At 37.8% G+C, this 22,226-nt stretch overlaps 1 pseudogene; it reads left to right on the top strand.

The window, feature by feature from the left end:
- Window positions 1-22,226, top strand: part of LOC123936519 — a 51,853-nt pseudogene that overhangs the window by 5,636 nt on the left and 23,991 nt on the right.

Genomic DNA, 22,226 nt, shown 5'->3' with positions numbered 1-22,226 from the left:
TGTACAGAAATGCAACTGATTTCTGTGCATTGATTTTATATCCTGACACTTTACTGAATTCCTGTACAAGTTCTAGCAGTTTTGGAGTGGAGTCTTTTGGGTTCTCCACATATAGTATCATATCATCTGCAAAGAGTGATAGTTTGACTTCTTCTTTACCAATTTGGATGCCTTTAATTTCTTTTTGTTGTCTGATTGCTGAGGCTTGGACTTCTAGTACTATGTTTAATAGCAGTGGTGATAATGGACATCCCTGCCGTGTTCCTGACCTTAGAGGAAAAGCTTTCAGTTTTTCTCCATTGAGAATGATATTTGCGGTGGGTTTTTCATAGATGGCTTTGATAATATTGAGGTATGTGCCCTCTATCCCTACACTTTGAAGAGTTTTGATCAGGAAGGGATGCTGCACTTTGCCAAATGCTTTTTCAGCATCTATAGAGAGTATCATATGGTTCTTGTTCTTTCTTTTATTAATGTGTTGTATCACATTGATTGATTTGCGGATGTTGAACCAACCCTGCAGCCCTGGAATAAATCCCACTTGATCGTGGTGAATAATCCTTTCAATCACAAGAGGAAAGCTGGAAAGAACCCAAATAAATGGAGACTAAACAGCATCCTTCTAAAGAATGAATGGGTCAACCAGGAAATTAAAGAAGAACTGAAAAAATTCATGGAAACAAATGATAATGAAATCACAACAGTTCAAAATCTATGGGACACAGCAAAGGCAGTCCTGATAGGAAAATATATAGCGGTACAAGCCTTTCTCAAGAAACAAGAAAGGCCTCAAGTACACAACCTAACCCTACACGTAAGGGAGCTGGAGAAAGAACAAGAAAGAAACCCTAAACCCAGCAGGAGAAGAGAAATCATAAAGATCAGAGCACAAATCAATGAAATAGAAACCAAAAAGAAAAAAAAAAAAACAATAGAAAAAATCAATGAAACTAGGAGCTGGTTCTTTGAAAGAATCAATAAGATTGATAAACTCCTGGCCAGACTCATCAAAAAGAAAAGAGAAAGGACCCAAATCAATAAAATCATGAATGAAAGAGGAGAGATCACAACTAACACCAAAGAAATACAGACAATTATAAGAACATACTATGAGCAACTCTCCGCCAACAAATTTGACAATCTAGAAGAAATGGATGCATTCCTAGAGACATATAAACTACCACAACTGAACCAGGAAGAAAGAGAAAACCTGAACAGGCCCATAACCAGTAAGGAGATTGAAACAGTCATCAAAAATCTCCAAACAAACAAAAGCCCAGGGCCAGACGGCTTCCCAGGGGAATTCTACCAAACATTTCAAGAAGAACTCATTCCTATTCTCCTGAAACTGTTCCAAAAAATAGAAATAGAAGGAAAACTTCCAAACTCATTCTATGAGGCCAGCATCACCTTGATCCCAAAACCAGAGAAGGATCCCACCAAAAAAGAGAACACAGACCAATATCCTTGATGAACACAGACGAAAAATTCTCGCCAAAATACTAGCCAATAGGATTCAACGGTTTATTTTTATTTTAAAGTGTTTGAATTTGGGGCATCTGGGTGCCTCAGTCATTATGCATCTGCGTTCAGCTCAGGTCATGATCCCAGGGTCCTGGAATCAAGCCCCATATGGGCCTTGCTGCTAAGTGAGAAGCCTGCTTCTCCCTTTTCCCCTGCTTGTGTTCCCTTGCTTGCTGTCACTCTTCCTGTCATATAAATAAATAAAATCTTTTAAAAAATAAAATGTTTAAAATTTTCTAGTCTTTGTTGTGGTAAATATAAATACCTTATAACTTACATAACTTTTGGATCCTCAGTAACTTTACACTGTACACTCATTTTGAAACCAAGTGATTTTAAGAATAGCTGGTCTAATGTATTCATGTTGAAGTAAACGATTTTTTTAAATAACAGAATTGTAAGCATCATAATGGAGGTCACTTAATGAAAAAAGAAATTAAGTTGACTTAACAAGAATATACGAAGTCAGTTAATCTATCACAAGTAATATCTTACAATGGTCTAAATATGTAAAATCTCTTAAACTGTTCTGTTCTCAACCAAGTAGGGCATCAGTCTCTTAATACTACTTCCCTTTTAATTCCAAAGTCAGAATGCATCAAAGGAGCAAGACTGGCATCAAAAAGATACCATGGTCTTGATTTTAAATGAATATCCCAAGTTAAGAATTTTTTCTCTTACACGGCCCCAGCTACAGAACCCATTCCTCTTGAAATGTCAAGGAAGTACACTTTCTTTGAAAGCCAGACATTTCCTTCTGAACAGAATGAACCACTCCTACTTCTAATTGAGAGGTGATTGTCTGAGAAATTAAAGGGATCGAAAGGATTTGTAAGATGACCTAACTCTCCCCAGAGCGCAGATCCAAGTGTGACCCCTGGGCATTTGGTATCTAACAGGGGTCATACTCTGCCCTCACCACGGGGGTCAGAGGAAAGGAAATCATGTAATTGTAACTGCATAACCTTACTTCAGTAGTTCATAGCTATGGCCTAGATGAATTTTCACGTTTTTTTCCCCTATCCATACTATAATGTAGTATAATATAAGTATTTTGTATATTTTCATTACAGATTTAGACATGAACCCAGGAGAAAATCACTGAGAAAGTTGGATGCATCATACTAGATTCCTTTAGAGTTCTATTTAAAATATAGTGTCCTAGCTAAGAGTGTACCCTTGACTCAAACACTATCTCTATCACTATCACTTACTGACCTTGGTTAAAAGGGAGAGTTGCTTAACATTTCCTTGTCTTAATTCAGTCTAGTCCTATAACATAGGGACAATAATCGCTTGTACAACTATCATAAGGGCTTTTTGAAAGTTAAACTGTGTCTGTGTGTGTGTGTGTGTGTGTGTGTGTGTGTGTGTATTTGGAGTAGTGAATAGAACATAATAAAATTTCAGTCAAATTGGCTAGTATAGTTATTGCTGCAGTGCTCTTATCTTATAACGGGTCTTTTTGCCCTTAGGAATTGTTTAAAAAATAAGAAATTGGCTGGGACTCTTTTTTTTTTCTTCTATTTTCTTTTCCACATTTTAAAAAAGATTTCATTTATTTATTTGACAGACAGAGATCAAAGTAGGCAGAGAGGCACACAGAGAGTGAGAAAGGGAAGCAGGCTCCCTGATGAGCAGAAAACCCAATGCGGAGCTGGATCCCAGGACCCTAGGATCATGACCTGAGATGAAGGCAGAGGCTTTAACTCACTGAGTCACACAGGGGCCCCTTTTGTAAGTTTTTTTTTTTTAATTTATTTTCACTGTAATACTATTCATTGTTTTTGCACCACACCCATTACTCCAGGCAACACGTGCCTCCCTAATACCCACCACCTTTTTCCCCCAACCTCCCAACCCCTGCCCCTTCAAAACCCTCAGGTTGTTTTTCAGAGACCATAGTCGCTCATGGTTCATCTCCCCTTCAAATTTCTCTCAACTCCCTTCTCCTCTCCATCTCCCCATGTCCTCCATGTTCTTTGTTCTGCTCCAGAAATAAGTGAAACCATATAATACTTGACTCTCTCTGCTTGACTTATTTCACACAGCATAATCTCTTCCAGTCCCAACCATGTTGCTAAAAAAGTTGGGTATTTATCCTTTCTGATGGAGGCATAATACTCCATAGTGTATATGGACCACATCTTCCTTATCCATTCATCCGTTGAAGTGCAAATTGGTTCTTTCCACAGTTTGGTGACCGTGGCCATTGCTGCTATAAACATTGGGGTACAGATGGCCCTTCTTTTCACTACATCTGTATCTTCGGGGTAAATACCTAGTAGTACAATTGAAGGGTCATAGGGAAGCTCTATTTGTAATTTCTTGAGGAATCTCCACACTGTTCTCCAAAGCAGCTGCACCAACTTGCATTCCCACCAACAATGTAACAGGGTTCCGCTTTCTCCACATCCTCTCCAACACACGTTGTTTCCTGTCTTGCTAATTTCGGCCATTCTAACTGGTGTAAGGTGGTATCCCAATGTGGTTATATTTTGAATCTCCCTGATGGCTAGTGATGATGAACATCTTTTGATGTGTCTGATAGCCATTTGTATGTCTTCATTAGAGAAGTGTCTGTTCATATCTTCTGCCCATTTTTTTTCTTGAATTAGCATTTTTATTGCACTTATAACATCCAAATTCTGAGAATCCAAAGCATACCATACAGTGCTACATATTTTTAAATTTTATTTTCTTAAAAATTCCGTTTATGTTTGTGTCCAAGAAAAAAAAATGCAGCTTTGTTTTCCAACAGATGATAGAGAATTTCACTAGAATTAAAACTAACATTTTTTTTCACTTTTTTAAAATTTCTTTTCAGTGTAACAATATTCGTTTTTGCACCACACCCAGTGTTCCATGCAATATGTGCTCTCCCTATTACCCAACACCTGGTTCCACAACTTCCCACCCACCCCCCCTTCAAAACCCTCAGGTTGTTTTTCAGGGTCCATATTCTCTCATAGTTCATCTCCCCTTCCAATTTCCTTCAACTCCCTTCTCCTCTCCATCTCGCCATGTCCTCCATGTTATTTGTTATTCTCCGCAAATAAGTGAAACCATATGACATTTGACTCTCTCTGCTTGACTTATTTCACTCAGCAAAATTTCTACCAGTCCAGTCCATGTTGCTACAAAAGTTGTGTATTCATCCTTTCTGATGGAGGCATAATACTCCATCGTGTATATGGACCACATCTTCTTTATCCATTTATCCATTGAAGGGCATCTTGGTTCTTTCCACAGTTTGGCAACCATAGCCATTGCTGCTATAAACATTGGGGTACAAAGGGCCCTTCTAGTCACTACTTCTTAATCTTTGTGGTAAATACCCAGTAGGGCAACTGCAGGGTCATAGGGAAGCTCTATTCTTAATTTCTTGAGGAATCTCCACACTGTTCTCCAAAGTGGCTGCACCAACTTGCATTCCCACCAACAGTGGAAGAGGGTACCTCTTTATCCACAACCTCTCCAACACACGTTGTTTCCTGTCTTACTAATTTTGGCCATTCTAACCAGTGTGAGGTGGTATCTCAATGTGGTTTAAATTTGAAATTTTCTGATGGCTAGTGATGATGAGCATTTTTTCATGTGTTTGATAGCCATTTGTATGTCTTCATTGGAGAAGTGTCTGTTCATATCCTCTGCCCATTTCTTTGATATGATTATCTGTTTTGTGTGTGGTGCGTTTGAGGAGTTCTTTATAGATCATGGCCCTTTTGTTTGCACTGTCATTTGCAAATATCTTCTGCCATTCTGTGGGCTACCTCTATGTTTTGTTGACTGTTTCCTTTACTGTTCAGAAGCTTTTGATCTTGAGGAAGTCCTGAAAGTTCATTTTCGCTTTTGTATCCTTTGTTTTTGGAGACATATCTTGAAAGAAGTTGCTGTGGCTGATATCGAAGAGGTTACTGCCTATGTTCTCCTCTAGGATTCTGATGGATTCCTGTCTCACGTTAAGGTCTTTTAACTATTTTGAGTTTATGTTTGTGTATGGTGTAAGAGAATGGTCAAGTTTCATTCTTCTACATATAGTTTTACAATTTTCCCAGCACCATTTATTGAAGAGACTGTCTTTTAGCCACCATATATTTTTTTCCTGTTTTGTCGAAGATTATTTGACCATAAAGATGAGGTTCCATCTGGGGTCTCTACTGTACTCCATTGATCTATGTGTCTATTTATATGCCATACCACTCTCTCGGTGATCACAGCTTTGTAGTAAAATTTGAAATCAGGTAATTTGAGGCCACAAGTTTTATCTTTGTATTTCAACATTTCCTTAGCATTCGGGATCTCTTCTGATTCCATACAAATTTTAGGATTATTTGCTCCAGCTTTTTGAAAAATACCGGTGGAATTTTGATCGGAATGGCATTAAAAGTATAGACTGCTGTAGGCAGTATAGACATTTTAACAATGTTTATTCTTCCAATCCAAGAGCATGGGACAGTCTTCCATCTTTTTGTGTCTTCTTCAATTTCTTTCATGACTGTTCTGTAGTTCCTCGAGTACAGGTCCTTTACCTCTTTGGTTAGGTTTATTCCCAGGTATCTTATGGTTCTTGGTGCTATAGTAAATGGAATCAATTCTCTAATTTCCCTTTCTGTATTTTCGCTGTTAGTGTATAAGAAAGCCACTGATTTTTGTCCATTGTGTTTGTACCCTCCATGTTACTGAATTGCTGTATCTCTTCTAGTAGTTTGGGGGTGGAGTCTTGGGGGTTTTCCATATAAAGAATCATGTTATCTGTGAAGAGAGAGAGTTTGACTACTTCCTTGCCAATTTGGATACCTTTTATTTCACTTTCTTGTCTGATTGCCATTGCTAGGACTTCTAATACTATGTTGAACAAGAGTGGTGAGAGTGGGCATCCTTGTCGTGTTCCTGAGCTCAATAGGAAGGCTGCAAGCTTTTTTCCATTAAGGATGATATTTTCTGTGGGTCTTTCATAGATAGATTATATGAAGTGCAGGAATATTCCCTCTATCCCTATACATTGAAGTGTTTTAATCAGGAATAGATGCTGGATTTTTTCAAATGCTTTTTCTGCATCAATTGAGAGGACTATGTGGTTCTTTTCTGTTCTCTTAGTGATTTGTTCTATCACATTGATTGATTTGCGAATGTTGAACCATCCTTGTAACACACGGATGAATCCCACCTGGTTGTGGTGGATAATCTTTTTTAATTTACTGTTGGCTCTCGTTTGCTAGGATCTTGTTGAGAATCTTTGCATCCATATTCATCAGTGATATTGGTCTGAAATTCTCCTTTTTGGTAGGGTCTTTGCCTGGTTTGGGGATCAGGGTAATGCTGGCTTCATAAAAAGTGTTTGGAAGTTTTCCTTCTGCTTCAATTTTTTGAAACAGCTTCAGGAGAATAGATGTTATATCTTCTTTGAAAGTTTGATAGAATTCCGCAGGGAATCCATCAGGTCCTGGGCTCTTGTTTTTTGGGAGGTTTTTGATCACTGCTTCAATCTCGTTACTAGATATTGGTCTGTTCAGGTTGTCAGTTTCTTCCTTGTTCAATTTTGGGAGTTTAGTTTTCCAGGAATGCATCCATTTCATCTAGGTTGCTTAGCTTATTGGCATATAACTGTTGATAATAACTTGTGATGATTGTTTCTAATTCCTTTGTGTTAGTTGTGATCTTTTCCATTCATAATTTTATTAATTTGGGCTTTCTCTCTTTTCTTTTGGATTACTGTGGCCAATGGTTTATCGATCTTATTGATTCTTTCAAAAAACCAGCTTCTAGTTTCATTGAGACGTTCTAATGTATCTCTCATTTCTACCTCATTGATCTCTGCTCTAATCTTGATTATTTCCCTTCTTATGTGTGGAGTTGTTTGATTTGTTGTTGGTTCTCCAGTACTTTAATGTGTAGAGACATCTGGTGTATTCTGGATTTTTCCTTTTTTTTTTTTTTGAGGGAGGCTTGGATGGCTATGTATTTCCCCCTTAGGACTGCCTTTTCTGTATCCCATAGGTTTTGGACCGAAGTGTCTTCATTCTCATTGGTTTCCATGAATTGTTTAAGTTCTTCTTTGATCTCCTGGCTGATCCAAGCATTCTTAAGCAAGGTGGTCTTTAGCTTCCAGGTGTTTGAGTTCCTTCTTAACTTTTCCTTGTGATTGAGCTCCAGTTTCAAAGCACTGTGATCTGAGAATATGCAGGGAATCATGTCAGTCTTGTGGTATCGGTTTAGTCCTGATTTGTGAACCAGTATGTGATCTATTCTCGAGAAGGTTCCATGTGTACTAGAGAAGAATGAGTATTCTATTGTTTTAGGGTGGAATGTTTTGTATATATCTATGGGGTCCATCTGGTCTAATGGGTCATTCAATGCTCTTCTTTCTTTATTGTTTTTCTGCTTCAATGATTTATTACTGAGAGAGGCTTGTTAAGATCTCCTGCTATTAATGTATTCATATCAATAAGACTCTTTATCTTGATAACTAGTTTTCTTATGCTCCTATATTGGCGACATAGATATTTACAATTATTAGATCATCTTGGTGCAGAGACCCTTTAAGAATTATGTAGTGTCATTCTGTATCACTGACTACAGTCTTTAGTTTAAAATCTAATTTATCTGATATGAGAATCGCTACCCCAGCTTTCTTTTGAGGCCCATTGGCATGAAAGATACATCTCCATCCCTTCACTTTCAGTCTGGGTGTATCTTTAGATTCAAAATGGGTCTCTGGTAGACAACATATGGATGGGTCATATCCTGTTATCCAGACTGCAACCGTCTGTCATTTTATGGGCGCATTTATGCCATTCACATTGAGAGTGATTATTGATAGATACGTTTTGATTGACATCGTGTTACCTTTGAAGTCTTTCTTCCTGTAGATTGTCTCAATATTTCTGTTCAATGGTATTTTTAGGATTTTTTCTCTTTTATAGGACCCCCCTTAATATTCCTTGCAGTGTCGGCTTGGTGGTTACATAGCCTTTTAAGCCTTGCCGGTCTTGGAAACTCTTTATCTCTCCATCCATTTTGAATGTCAGTCTTACTGAATAAAGTATTCTTGGTTGCATGTTATTCTCATTTCATACCCTGAATATATCTTGGCAGCCCTTTCTGGCTTGCCAGGTCTCTGTGAACAGGACTGACATTATTCTGATTGGCTTTCCTCTATAGGTAAGGGACCTCTTTGTCCTAGATGCTTTCAAGAGATTGTATCTACAATTATGATTTCTCAATTTTACTATCAGGTGCCTTGATTTTTTTTTTAGAATCTATAATCTTGGGGGAAACCGTTCTGTCTCTAGTACATGAATGCTGGTCCCATTCGTGAGATTGGGAAAATTTTCATAGAGACCTTGTTCCACTATATCTTCTAGACTTCTTTATTTCTCCTCCCCTTCAGAGATTCTAATAATTCTGACATTGGGACATTTCATGGCATTCTTCATTTCCCTGATTCTGTTTTCATGTCTTCTATGTCATTTGTTCCAGGCTTCCTCCTGATCCTTTTTCTCTGTTTGTCCTCCAGATCACTAATTCTACTTTCTATCTCAGTTACCCTCACTTTTAGAGAATTTAGATTTGATTGAAACTCATTGAGAGCTTTGTGAACATCGTTCCTGGTGGATTTCTGTTCTGCCTTAACATTATGAACATCATCCCTGGTGGCTTTCAATTCTGCCCTAATCAATTATGTTTGGTTATCCATGGCTTTCTCCAACCTAGATATTGCCTGGATAATTGTTAGCCTGAATTCCTTTTCCGACATATTGTCTGGGTCGATAGACATTACTCTTTGCAGAAGGCCCATCCTCTGTATTTTTCTTCGGTTGCGCATTCTTCCTCCTAGTCACTTTGGTGAGAGATGACTGAATGGATGTAGCTGGATGTATTGACTGTGGTGCAGTCAAGGTGCACCCTGGAATGCTTCTGAGCAATCAGGATTTCCCACCCAAACAAGAGGAAAAAAAAAAGAAAAAAAAAAGGAAAGAGAGAGAGAGAGAGGAAAAAAAGGGAAGATAAATGAAAACTCAGCCCAAATGGGTCCCAAGGTAAGATTTATGAAGTATACAAACAACAACAGACAAACAAAAAGACTGATAAAATTATATGACAAGAGAGAAAAAAATATATATATATATGGAAAAAAGGGAAGAACCTCGTCAAATAGAACACCAAGAATAAGATTTATATACTACCAGGACAAACACAAATACACATAATACTGGCGGAAGAAAAAGACGGGAGAGTGGTTATATATTCTCAGTGTGGGCGATTAATGTTATTTTGATTCTTCCTGGATGTACCTTGATATCTTTGTTAAATGACTCAACTTTCCCAAGATAAAGGGGGATTAAAAATTGGTTTACCTATAGGGGTAGCATGGATTGTGGAAAGGGGATTATCTTAAAGTTTAACTCTATATGAATATTAGATAGTAGAAATAAAATAAAGAATAAACTAGACTAAAACTAAAATTTAAAAAAAAATTAAAAAATAGAAAAGCAAAACAAAAACACGGTTGTATGTATCAAAAGTCCAGGTTAGAAGGTTATTATGAAATTTGATGTACTGAACATCTCACTGTGATGGTAAATAGGCTAAAAATTATCTATATAAAAACATGAACTAGAATAGTGGGAACGAGTTAAAAATAAAAGTTGTATCCCTTGCCTTTGCCGTTGTTCCTAGGAAGATGTTGCTGCGGCTGAGGTCGAAGAGGTTGCTGCCTGCGTTCTCCTCAAGGATTTTGATGGATTCCTTTCTCACATTGAGGTCCTTCATCCATTTGGAGTCTATTTTCGTGTGTGGTGTAAGGAAGTGGTCCAATTTCATTTTTCTGCATGTGGCTGTCCAATTTTCCCAGCACCATTTATTGAAGAGGCTGTCTTTTTTCCATTGGACATTCTTTCCTGCTTTGTCGAAGATTAGTTGACCATAGAGTTGAGGGTCGATTTCTGGGCTCTCTATTCTGTTCCACTGATCTATGTGTCTGTTTCTGTGCCAGTACCATGCTGTCTTGATGATGACAGCTTTGTAATAGAGCTTGAAGTCCGGAATTGTGATGCCACCAACTTTGGCTTTGTTCTTCAATATTCCTTTGGCTATTCGAGGTCTTTTCTGGTTCCATATAAATTTGAGGATTATTTGTTCCATTTCTTTGAAAAAAATGGATGGTATTTTGATAGGGATTGCATTAAATATGTAGATTGCTTTAGGTAGCATAGACATTTTCACAATATTTATTCTTCCAATCCAGGAGCATGGAACATTTTTCCATTTTTTTGTGTCTTCCTCAATTTCTTTCATGAGTACTTTATAATTTTCTGTGTATAGATTCTTAGTCTCTTTGGTTAGGTTTATTCCTAGGTATCTTATAGTTTTGGGTACAATTGTGAATGGGATTGACTCCTTAATTTCTCTTTCTTCAGTCTTGTTGTTGGTGTACAGAAATGCAACTGATTTCTGTGCATTGATTTTATATCCTGACACTTTACTGAATTCCTGTACAAGTTCTAGCAGTTTTGGAGTGGAGTCTTTTGGGTTTTCCACATATAGTATCATATCATCTGCGAAGAGTGATAGTTTGACTTCTTCTTTACCAATTTGGATGCCTTTAATTTCTTTTTGTTGTCTGATTGCTGAGGCTAGGACTTCTAATACGCAGCAACATCTTCCTAGGAACAACGGCAAAGGCAAGGGAAGCAAGGGCAAAAATGAACTATTGGGATTTCATCAAGATCAAAAGCTTTTGCACAGCAAAGGAAACAGTTAACAAAACCAAAAGACAGCTGACAGAATGGGAGAAGATATTTGCAAACGACATATCAGATAAAGGGCTAGTATCCAAAATCTATAAGGAACTTAGCAAACTCAACACCCAAAGAACAAACAATCCAATCAAGAAATGGGCAGAGGACATGAACAGACATTTCTGCAAAGAAGACATCCAGATGGCCAACAGACACATGAAAAAGTGCTCCACGTCACTCGGCATCAGGGAAATACAAATCAAAACCACAATGAGATATCACCTCACACCAGTCAGAATGGCTAAAATTAACAAGTCAGGAAATGACAGATGCTGGAGAGGATGTGGAGAAAGGGGAACCCTCCTCCACTGTTGGTGGGAATGCAAGCTGGTCCAACCACTCTGGAAAACAGCATGGAGGTTCCTCAAAATGTTGAAAATAGAACTACCCTATGACCCAGCAATTGCACTACTGGGTATTTACCCTAAAGATACAAACATAGTGATCCGAAGGGGCACGTGTACCCGAATGTTTATAGCAGCAATGTCTACAATAGCCAGACTATGGAAAGAACCTAGATGTCCATCAACAGATGAATGGATCAAGAAGATGTGGTATATATACACAATGGAATACTATGCAGCCATCAAAAGAAATGAAATCTTGCCATTTGCGACGACGTGGATGGAACTAGAGCGTATCATGCTTAGTGAAATAAGTCAATCGGAGAAAGACAACTATCATATGATCTCCCTGATATGAGGACATGGAGAAGCAACATGGGGGTGGAGGGGGATAGGAGAAGAATAAATGAAACAAGATGGGATTGGGAGGGAGACAAACCATAAATGACTCTTAATCTCACAAAACAAACTGGGGGTTGCTGGGGGGAGGTGGGATTGGGAGAGGGGGAGCGGGCTATGGACATTGGGGAGGGGAGGTGAACCATAAGAGACTATGGACTCTGAAAAACAACCTGAGGGTTTTGAAGGGTCAGGGGTGGGAGGTTGGGGGAACAGGTGGTGGGTGATGGGGAGGGCACGTTTTGCATGGAGCACTGGGTGTTGTGCAAAAAGAATGAATACTGTTACGCTGAAAAAATTAATAAAAGGGGGAAAAAAAAAAAAAAAAGTTGTATCTATGAAGTAGTGGTGGTGGTTCTCTTGTGTCTTTCCCCGCCCCCCCCCGGTTGGTTTTCTGGGGGGAGGGACATGCCATGTGGGTTTTCAGTCAATGATGTTCCCTCAGTTAAGTCCTCCAGCCCCCCTCAAGGGGATGGGCTCTGAGAAAACTGGTTTTTCAGGCTTTTTTTTTTTAAGATTTTATTTTATTTATTTGACAGAGAGAGAGAGATCACAAGTAGGCAGAGAGGCAGGCAGAGAGAGAGAAGGAAGCAGGCTCCCTGCAGAGCAGAGAGCCCGATTCGGAGCTCGATCCCAGGACCCTGAGATCATGACATGAGCCGAAGGCAGCCACCCAGGCGCCCCCAGGCTTTTGTACTCTGGAGGTTTTTATGTTTATTCATTCTTTTTTTTTTTCCTCTTGCCTTGACATCTTTTGATGGTTTTTGGAGGTTTAGGGAAAGCAAACTGCACCCCAACCTCCCTCTCAGAGAGAAGCCTCAGAATGCTCCCCTGTGGTGCTGCAGAGCTGCTGACAGTGTAGTTCCAAGTCACGGTCCCTAGTGACACAGGATCTCTTCTTGTACCAAAAACCATGGTGGCAGTGGCTGTCTGGGCACCTCTAGACCACCAGAGAGGTTCCAAGCAGCGATCACACACTGAGATTTTCCCTCTGGCCCGGGCTGGGAGTGCCTGGGCTTTCCCAGTCCAAGAGCATTGGGTGGTGGTCACCTCTCCCAGGGGAGGGTGTGGGGTTCACGTGTCTCAGTCTCTGAAAGTGTGCAGCAGCATTCTGCCATCTGGCGAGGCTCCCAGCCCCTCAAAGGAGCTGGAGTCCACGCGTTCTTGGGTGTGCTGGCAGCTCAGGGACCAAGACCTGGTTTCTCCGCCGCACTCTTTCTGGTTCAGCACCAGGGGAGGCTGTCCTGAGTGTGGAGACTTAAGCCACTGTCCCTAACCACCCCAATTCCCACAATTTCCCCCGTGATATTTTGCTCTTTTTGAGTGCTTTCAACCGGATTCCAAGTTAATGCTGGTCACCAGTTGCAGGGCACTGTTGTATTGGGGTATTACTTTCCAATTGGTCGCCTCTGGTGGCTCCCTCCCCCTTTTATTTATCTTCTGATATCAGTCCCACATTCCCACTTCACTTTACCTGCCCACTGACATATTCTGCCCCCGTAGAGATCCAGACGTGTATAATTCTGATCTCAGGCTGATTTCATGGGTGTTTGGAGTTCTTTGGTAGGTAATCAGCTCACTTTAGGGTACAGGTTGAAAGGGCGCCTCCTCCTACTTCCCCGCCATCTTGTCTCCAACCCCCTTTGTGAGGTTTTTAATCTTCAATAGATATCATCGCTTATGTAATCGTTATCACCTACTGATAAATTTTTAAGGAGTAATCCTAATCACTATCTCTAATTTTTCTCCCCTTTACTCAAATTCATTGGTTTAAGCACTTTTTGACCAGATTCTATTAACAAGGATTTGTGACAACTGCTCTCACAAAAGTCTTTAATGACTACCTATATGCTGAATCTAAAAACAACTTGGACTTTGATTTATAATCATTTGGCTTTCCACGGCCCATTGTTTAGTACCTCCTTCTACTTTGGTTTTCCTTTTTCTCTCTGGACCTCGTCCTCAGTGTTGGATGGAGTCTTTCTCCAGTCACACATCAGCCTTGAGGTTATTTTCTGGAGGCCTAACTGAAGTCATCTTTTCTTCCTGTTTTATATACTCTACATGTGTGAGACTGCCAAACCTTTTTTTGTTTAATGATCACAGTAAAACTATTTATTCCCTAATCTGTATTTCCCTTTTAAAGCTCTAGACTTACACTTCCAGAGGAACCATTATATCTTTATATATACAAATTTTCTAAAGTACATTCATAAATATAATTTTAATCAGATTATTTTTATCTAAGGAAGAAGAAATAAACTTCTAAATATTAAAAGGCAAATTTACATATATATATATATATATATACATATATATATATATATTTAATAATCACAGAATACTGAAAACAATATTAGTGTCCAATGCGAGAAGACTTGCTGGGGAATACTGAAGTATGCTTGTTGACCTAGAAAGATCACAACATACTTCTGATTGAAAGAATAGGTTATAACATATGACTGATTGGAAGAAGAGTACAATACTGTCCATTTATTTATTTTTTGACACAGAGAGAGAGATCACAAGTAGGCAGAGTGGGAAGCAGAAGGGGGAGGAGCAGGCTCCCTGCTGAGCAGAGCGCATGATGTGGGCTCATTCCCAGGACCCTGAGATCATAACCTGAGCCAAAGGCAGAGGCTTAACCACTGAGCCACCCAGGCACCTTTAATTAAATGGATATTATCAGACTTTCATCAAGGAAATTTTAATTTGGCTCATGACTAGTAGAACATGAAGGGCATATGCTGCCAGCCTTCCTGCCTAAAACAATTGCTTTTATTTTCTTGCCTCTGGAGTACATATTATATTTCGGTTACTACAGCTTCAGGGTAGGGATACTTTCTTGAGGGTAAATTCTGATTAGTAAAGCCAACTGTATTTTATTATCTTCCCTTTGTCCGTGAATGTTTTAGGGATAGCACCATAAAACAGTTTTGGCCAAAATCTTTAATTTTGGGGTGGGGAGGCATCTGGGTGGCTCTGTGTGTTAGGCTTCTGCCTTTGGCTCAGGTAATGGTCTCAGGGTCCTGGGATCAAGCCCTGCTTCAGGATACCTACTCTGCATGGAACCGCCTCCCCACCCCCCCGCCTGCCTGTCTACTTGTGATCTCTCTCTCTCTGTCAAATAAATAAATAAAATCTTTAAAAAAATTTTCTTTGCTCTTATAGAGAAATGGTGAATTTTTCCTTCCCTCCCCAAATTATATTTATCAATATTTGATGATTTTTATAGAGTTTAAGTTTTAATTTCTTATTCCTTTAAATTTTCAAGTTGAACCCTGCCTTTTTAAATCCCATCACCATGAGGTCACACAGTGTGTCTCATGCTTGAGAGTGTCTTATTGGATCATTTCATAGATCATTAAAAGAACCATATTTTGAATGGTTCAGCTGAGAATAAAAACCACAATGAAGTACTACAAAGCTGTTCTGTAAGTTTAGCATAACTACTCAGGCCTCTGATTTTAGCCATAAAATCATTAGCTGTGACTGGTTCTTTAGTAACGATAACATCTCCTTTGATAACATACATCAGTCCAAAGAAGTTTTATTTTAGGTATCTCCCATAACAATCAGTATTTATGAGCTCTTCTCTTGAAGAACCATTCCAGATGTGGTTTTAGTTCTCCCCTAAGTGCTCTGGGGGATGCTGTACCTTCTACAGTGACCAGTGCTAGAGATGGATGTGATTACTGGATTTCTGTCTTGGAATACACCTTGCAGACTTCCCCTTTCTTTCTTCCTCTCCCTCTCTCTCTTTCTCTCTCTACCACCAACCCTTTCTATGCAATCAGTCTACACTGCTGAAGTTTTTCTAAACCACATTTTGTATCTTTCTAGTTTACATATACATTTTTTCTTTCTAGATATTTTCCAATTTTGAACTGCGGATTCAGAGATGTATAGAATACTTTGCAAATTTTAGAAAGCATGAAAACTATTTGGCTCTTTTCCAATTTTTGCATTTAAAATTTTAAAACTTATATTTTAAGTTCACAGTTTGGGGAATATTACTTAACAGTTAATTGTAAATAGAATAAAAACTGCCAATGTAAGATCTCTCCTGGCAAAGATTATGTGTGCAAAGGAAACCAAATATTCCTTTCTAATTACTAGTGAAAGGCTAAGGAATTGGGGCAGGTTTTGTTGTAAAATTTGCAGAATTAAAAACTCTTAAGGAAGTTTGTTCAAGCCTCAACAAATCATACTGTCCAGATCTAGTTAATCATAAACAAAAATCTGAATTGCTGGAATTTAAAAAAATGCACTTTTATGTAATGCTTGATATACCTTGATTAACTTGAAAGTTTAGTGCAGGCTTTCCCCGAAAGCAATGATCAGTTTTTACTCAACATAAATTGAACTGTTGTATGAATTCATGCCACAGTCCACAATTTTAATAAGTTTTGAAGAAGCTGAAATTAACCATTTAAACGTGGCTTTGAAATTGTCTTTGCTTAACTTTCTTTCCTCAAACAATGTCACTGTTTCTGAGGCATTTTCCTGGACCACAAGCCTTGACTGTGAACATAACTTAGGCACCCTAACAAGAACAACAACCATCTTTCAACTTTGGGGATATCTTAGGGGTTTTCTGTTTTGTTGCAGGTGCAGGTTTTCATCTTTTAATTTCTTTTTTATTATGGTCCCTACAGTAGCTGTGTGAGGTTGGTTCTTTTTACTTCTATTTTACAAATTAAGAGAAATAACCAAAGACCAGAGATTTTAATTGCATTTTCCTGCCGAAGGTGTGTGTTGGAGCCAGTACTTGAACTCAGGTTTGCTCTGCTGCAAGTGCCTGATGCTGTGTTCGAGTTAGACACCCCCAGGCTGTCAACATGCCTGTCCAAACATCACACTGACCCACTCTGGTACAGTTTCTCACCATAAAATGGAACCAATTAATGATGTGGTTTCCCCTCCAACTTTAACATTTCTATCTTACTGTGCAAATAAAATATAATAAAGTGACATTGGCTTGATTTTTCAGAGCATAATTTTCAGAGCATAATTCCACTGTGGGGGTGGAAAGAAAGCATATTGAAGTAAATTAAAATATTATTTGGGATCTGAATCATAAAAATTTGTGAAATTTGTTTTAAGGGTCTTTGATCTTGAAGTTTAAGTTGTCAGGTTCAAGACCAATTATTTTTTTTTCCAAAATGGAGTTTGTTTTCTACAGTATTAACTCTTCTTGGTTACTTGTACCTAATATCATCATTTTTGTATCTTACCAAAAACTTAGTAAATATCTTAGATCATATTATAGAAAGGATAAATGTTTTAGAGCACTTTAAATATAAGAGTGTCTATTTGGAGGGAACTGTACATCTCTGGTCTGGAAATTTGGTTGTTTTGTACTCTGCATTTAGAGAAATTAATGTATAAATATTATCTAGAATTCTTAAATTCTTGGCATGATCACTGTGAAAAATCAGTTAGCTTCTACCTTCCCCTTGTTGGAGATAACTTTGCTTTTTCCATTATAACTAAACAGTTTCAAAAAATATTGAAGATACTACTTCTAGATAGAAACTCATTTTGATGAAAAACAATGTTCAGTTTTTTAGTGGCTGTTTTTATTAGTAAACTTGAATATTCTAGGTGCTGTGGAAGATAGGCATCTATCTTATTGCTTATTCATTCATTCTCTTTTATATTGTTCACTTCAGCCTGAAATATCATCACTTTGCCTTCAAAGTTGGAACTCTCTATTCCTCTTCATAGTATTTGATCATGACCTGAGCTGAAGGTAGCTGCTTAACTACTGAGCCACCCAGGCACCAGACTGTCTTTTTTTTAAGTCTAGTCAGAATTATTACCTATGTCATTTCAATTTGTATCAGAATTATTACCTATGTCATTTCAATTTGTATCACCTATATTTGGCATACTACATCTCAATATTTCAATACCACATACATAGACTATTTATATTATCCTCTCAAGTCATCAGAGATTTGTATCTTCTAAAAGTGGTCTAGAAGGAAAGGAAATTTTTATACTTGTCAACCTACATGTTTTATGGAATATTTAACCACATAAATGTTTCTTTTAAAAAGATAAAGCGATTTTTAACTTTTTGATTTATAGGTTTACTAAATAGGCACTTTTGTACTCCTCTGCTGGAAAAATTTATCTGGGAAGACTTCCTTTCTCCCCATCTTACCTGCCTTTAATTATATCTGGGTTTTCATGAGATTTCTATAGAAGTTAATTAAATACATATCTTTACCTGGGAGGGTGTAAGGACTGGAGTTCCAATTTTAGTGCGTGTAGACATTTTTGACCATGTATTTTTGAGATTAAATAAAAGGAAGATACATGACAATTTATACTATTCTTTTCCAATTACAAGCTAGGGTTAGAGAAGCCAAGTTCAGTCAGCTGATGATGAGATATCTACAAATGAGCTTACTTGGAAACAGATTAGCAATTTAAATGACTAAGTTAATAAGATCCAATTATAGCTAATTTGCCCATCCTTTCTTTCCCTTGCCCTCCCACAGGTTTCAGAGTGTGAAAGCCTTGCATGAATTCCTGGGAGCAGAGGGGGAGGATCCTAGGTCAGGGGAGTTTGTAAGGAAAACAGTCACAGTTTTCACACCTGTGTCAGCTCTATGGGCTCTGCTGTCCATATATATTTATTAACAAATAAATATGTATTTTAACATATGTATGTGTATATATATGTTTAAAAATGTGTGCATATATACAACATGTAGTTACACATATGCATGTATATACGTATGCATGTTATAAAACGTGTGTATTATATAATGTGCATACATGAGTATATACTCATATACATATACAGTCTATGTATAGTATGTATACATATATGTATGAGTTTGTATACATATACATACTCATATACAGCCATATTCCAATTCATATTCTGATTTTTTTTCCTTTCTTACATCGCTGCCTCATCTTTTCCTAACTGCTCCTTCAAACTTACATTTTTCCCAGTTTGCTGGAATACTGTCAATTATCCTTTATATATATTTTTTCATAGCTTTTTCCCCTTATCACTTGTTTTAGTAAACCCTTACCACCTTTCAAATACTAAATCTTCCTGCTCTGTGGCTTTTTTTTTTTTGAAAAATATACTTTTGTTCATTTATATATAAGTATGTATCTTTGATATGTTAGCTCATTGATATTAATAACACATTGTTACTTTAAGAATGGCAGCATTATCAGTAATATATTTTAAAGAATTTCAGATTTTAGAGAATTTCTCATTATTGCAGGATAGGTTAAACTTTACATCGATTTTCTCATTACCTCTCCTCAAATGCAGATACTATTTCCCCAAGCCCTGTCTTGTTCAAAGAAGACACTTACATGTTCCTATTACATTTTTGCAACGGAAGAGTTACAGTATGTAAAGCCAAGTGGGGGAGGGATTTCAGCTAGGCAATACAGAGGGAAATTAAGAAATGTAGCTTCCAGAGTAAAGAGGCAACCTGTATTGATAGAGTACCAGGTGGGATGAGGGAAGTATTGATACAGAAAAGCCATCTGAATTTAATGTTTAGGGATATAATAGAAAGACTATACTATCATTAAGAATTGTTAGGAAACAAAATGTTTCAGATTTAAAAATTAAAAATTGGATGATAGGGGACAATTTTTTAAAAAATGAAATAGTGATGATTTGTCAGTGATGTCCTGCACTTAAATCATGTCCAAATGACTTTTGGTGCAAGAACAAAGTTTCAAGTTTCCTGGTTTTTGCTTTTATTTTTTAAATGATGTGTCATTTGTTTTAGACAATATTTCCTCAATTCAGGAATTGATAAACATCTCACTAAAGGTGTTATTAACACCTTTTTAAACACCTTGAATTAAATCAATCCTATCAGGTCAGCCTTCAAAAAATTTACTAGGTGTAATAGTTTATATATGTATAGGTCACTTATAGTTTAACATTATCAAATGGGTTTTATAAACTGGTACATGATGGCAGAGAATGCACAGAGAGAATTGGAGAGCACCTGATGAATGTGGACATTTCCCCCTGTTATACCATTTCATCAAAACCAGTCCTCTCCCACTGGAGAAAGCGTTTTTTTGTTGTTGTTGTTGTTATTGTTTATTTGTTTGTTTTTAAATGAAGGAGAAAAAAACACAAATCCTTAAGAAATTAATGTAAGGAGATAATGAAATAACCTACAGACTTTTAAAATATATACTTATTGACCTTTATGCTTAAAAAGTTTTTGATAAAACAGGTTTTATGATTCTGTTTATGTTATATATGATTATCAAACAACTATGAAAATTAAAAAATGCTGCCACATCAACAGAGTTCTTTTCTTAACTATTAAAATATATTTTATGATAATTCATTACTAGTATGCATCCATTTTCTCAATGGCCTGTATTAAAGATAAGCTGTCTTGATCCTGTTTGTATAGTAGACCTAAAGTACATGGAAATGGATTTTGCTTTAATCCAAGGCTGATTTCTTCATAGGGATTCTGCTCTTAAGTCACTAATACATACCGATTTTCTATCTATCTTTTCTTTTTGTATCTGAGGTTAAGGATTAGAGCAAACTGTCTTTTTTCCCAGGACTAACCTCATAGATCCTCTGTATAGATGAGCTGGGACATGCAGTAGATCTGTTTCTGTCCCAGCCCAGTGAACCCACAACTCTAAAGAACAGTGAGGTCACAACAGCATTAACAATCCCTCCAAGATTCTTGCAGTGAAATCCAGATAAGAACCAATAAGTGAAGGAAGCAAAAACCCCAGAAAAAAAAATGAATGTCCTTAATGAGTGGTGATCATCTCTTTTTACCTTTTTTTTAAATTTTAAGGTCACACCTTCAAATACACTGTTAATTAGGAAAATAATGCCCTTGTATTTGCTTGTTTATTTAATATTCTAGTAACCAATTTAATGAATCCGAGGGAAGCTGATTTTTATGCAGTTCAGTTGGTCATTAAGTAACTCCTTAGCAAGAAGACCTTGTTCTTCAATTCTCCTTTCCTTTGCTAACCAGAAAACTGTACTGCCTATGAGAATGTCCAATGTGCATCTCATGTATAAATAACTCTAGACCTTTAGAGTAATACTAGAAAGGAATGGCAAATCTAGGATATCCACACCACTACTCCCTCCTCCCACTTGGAGAAGACACTCCTCATCAATCACTGTTTTCTTCACCCACTGAAATTTACAGGAATCCCAGTTCTTGACCTTGTGTTCAGACAACTAATGCTGATCAGTGTTAGCAAATACAAACCTAGTTCTTATCCCTTCCTTTAAGCATGTTAAACTCTGTAGTCCTGGGGCACCTGGGTTTTTCAGTGGGTAAAGCCTCTGCCTTCACCTCAGGTAATGATCTCAGGGTCCTGGGATCAAGCCCCAGATCAAGCTCTCTGCTCAGCAGGAAGCCTGCTTCCCCCTCCCCCTTTGCCTGCCTCTCTGCCTACTTGTGATCTCTCTGTCAAATAAATAAATAAAATTTTAAAAAACAAACAACAACAACAACAAAACTCTCTTGTCCCAAAACAAAACCAAACCTTGAGCCCACCTTGCTACTATCCCTTAATCTCTTCATTCCTTAACTAAACTTCATGAAAGAGTTTCTCCGCTAGCTGTCCTAACTTCCTTACTTTCTGTTCTTGGCTTAGCCTATTTGTGGCCTTCTGTGTCCACTGCTCCATTGAAGCTTTACTGGTAGGTCTCTGGGAACCCTGAGGCTGCACTGCCATTCATCTTTTATCTTCCTGCCACAGGGTTTATCCTTCATACTCTTTCTCTGCACTCTCCCACTGGTTCTTCATTTCTCCTCCTGATTATCTTCTGATAACTCATGAGCTCCTCATGCCACTTATTTTCCTGGGATGTCCTTGACCTCCAGTGGGTCTGAATATCCACTGTCCTCTGTCATTCTCCCTCAGGTTTTTATTATTATAGCTTGAAGTCTATATGTCTTCCTTAGCCTTTTCTGATATTTATTTAGTCTTGTATGACAAAATTCCTTGGGGCCATGTCCTCCCAGATATCCTACAAGAAACCAATATATAACATTCACCTCCTGAATTCTGTCTTTCAGTGGATATGGTCATCTATATGTGGATATGGTCAACCTAACCAAAAAGGCAAGGAATCTATATGCAGAAAACTATAAAG

The sequence above is a fragment of the Meles meles genome, unplaced genomic scaffold (assembly GCF_922984935.1).
Source record: "Meles meles unplaced genomic scaffold, mMelMel3.1 paternal haplotype, whole genome shotgun sequence".
NCBI lineage: Eukaryota > Metazoa > Chordata > Mammalia > Carnivora > Mustelidae > Meles > Meles meles.
The sequence above is the reverse complement of the archived record's forward strand: the minus strand, read 5'-3'. Positions and strand labels throughout refer to the sequence as shown.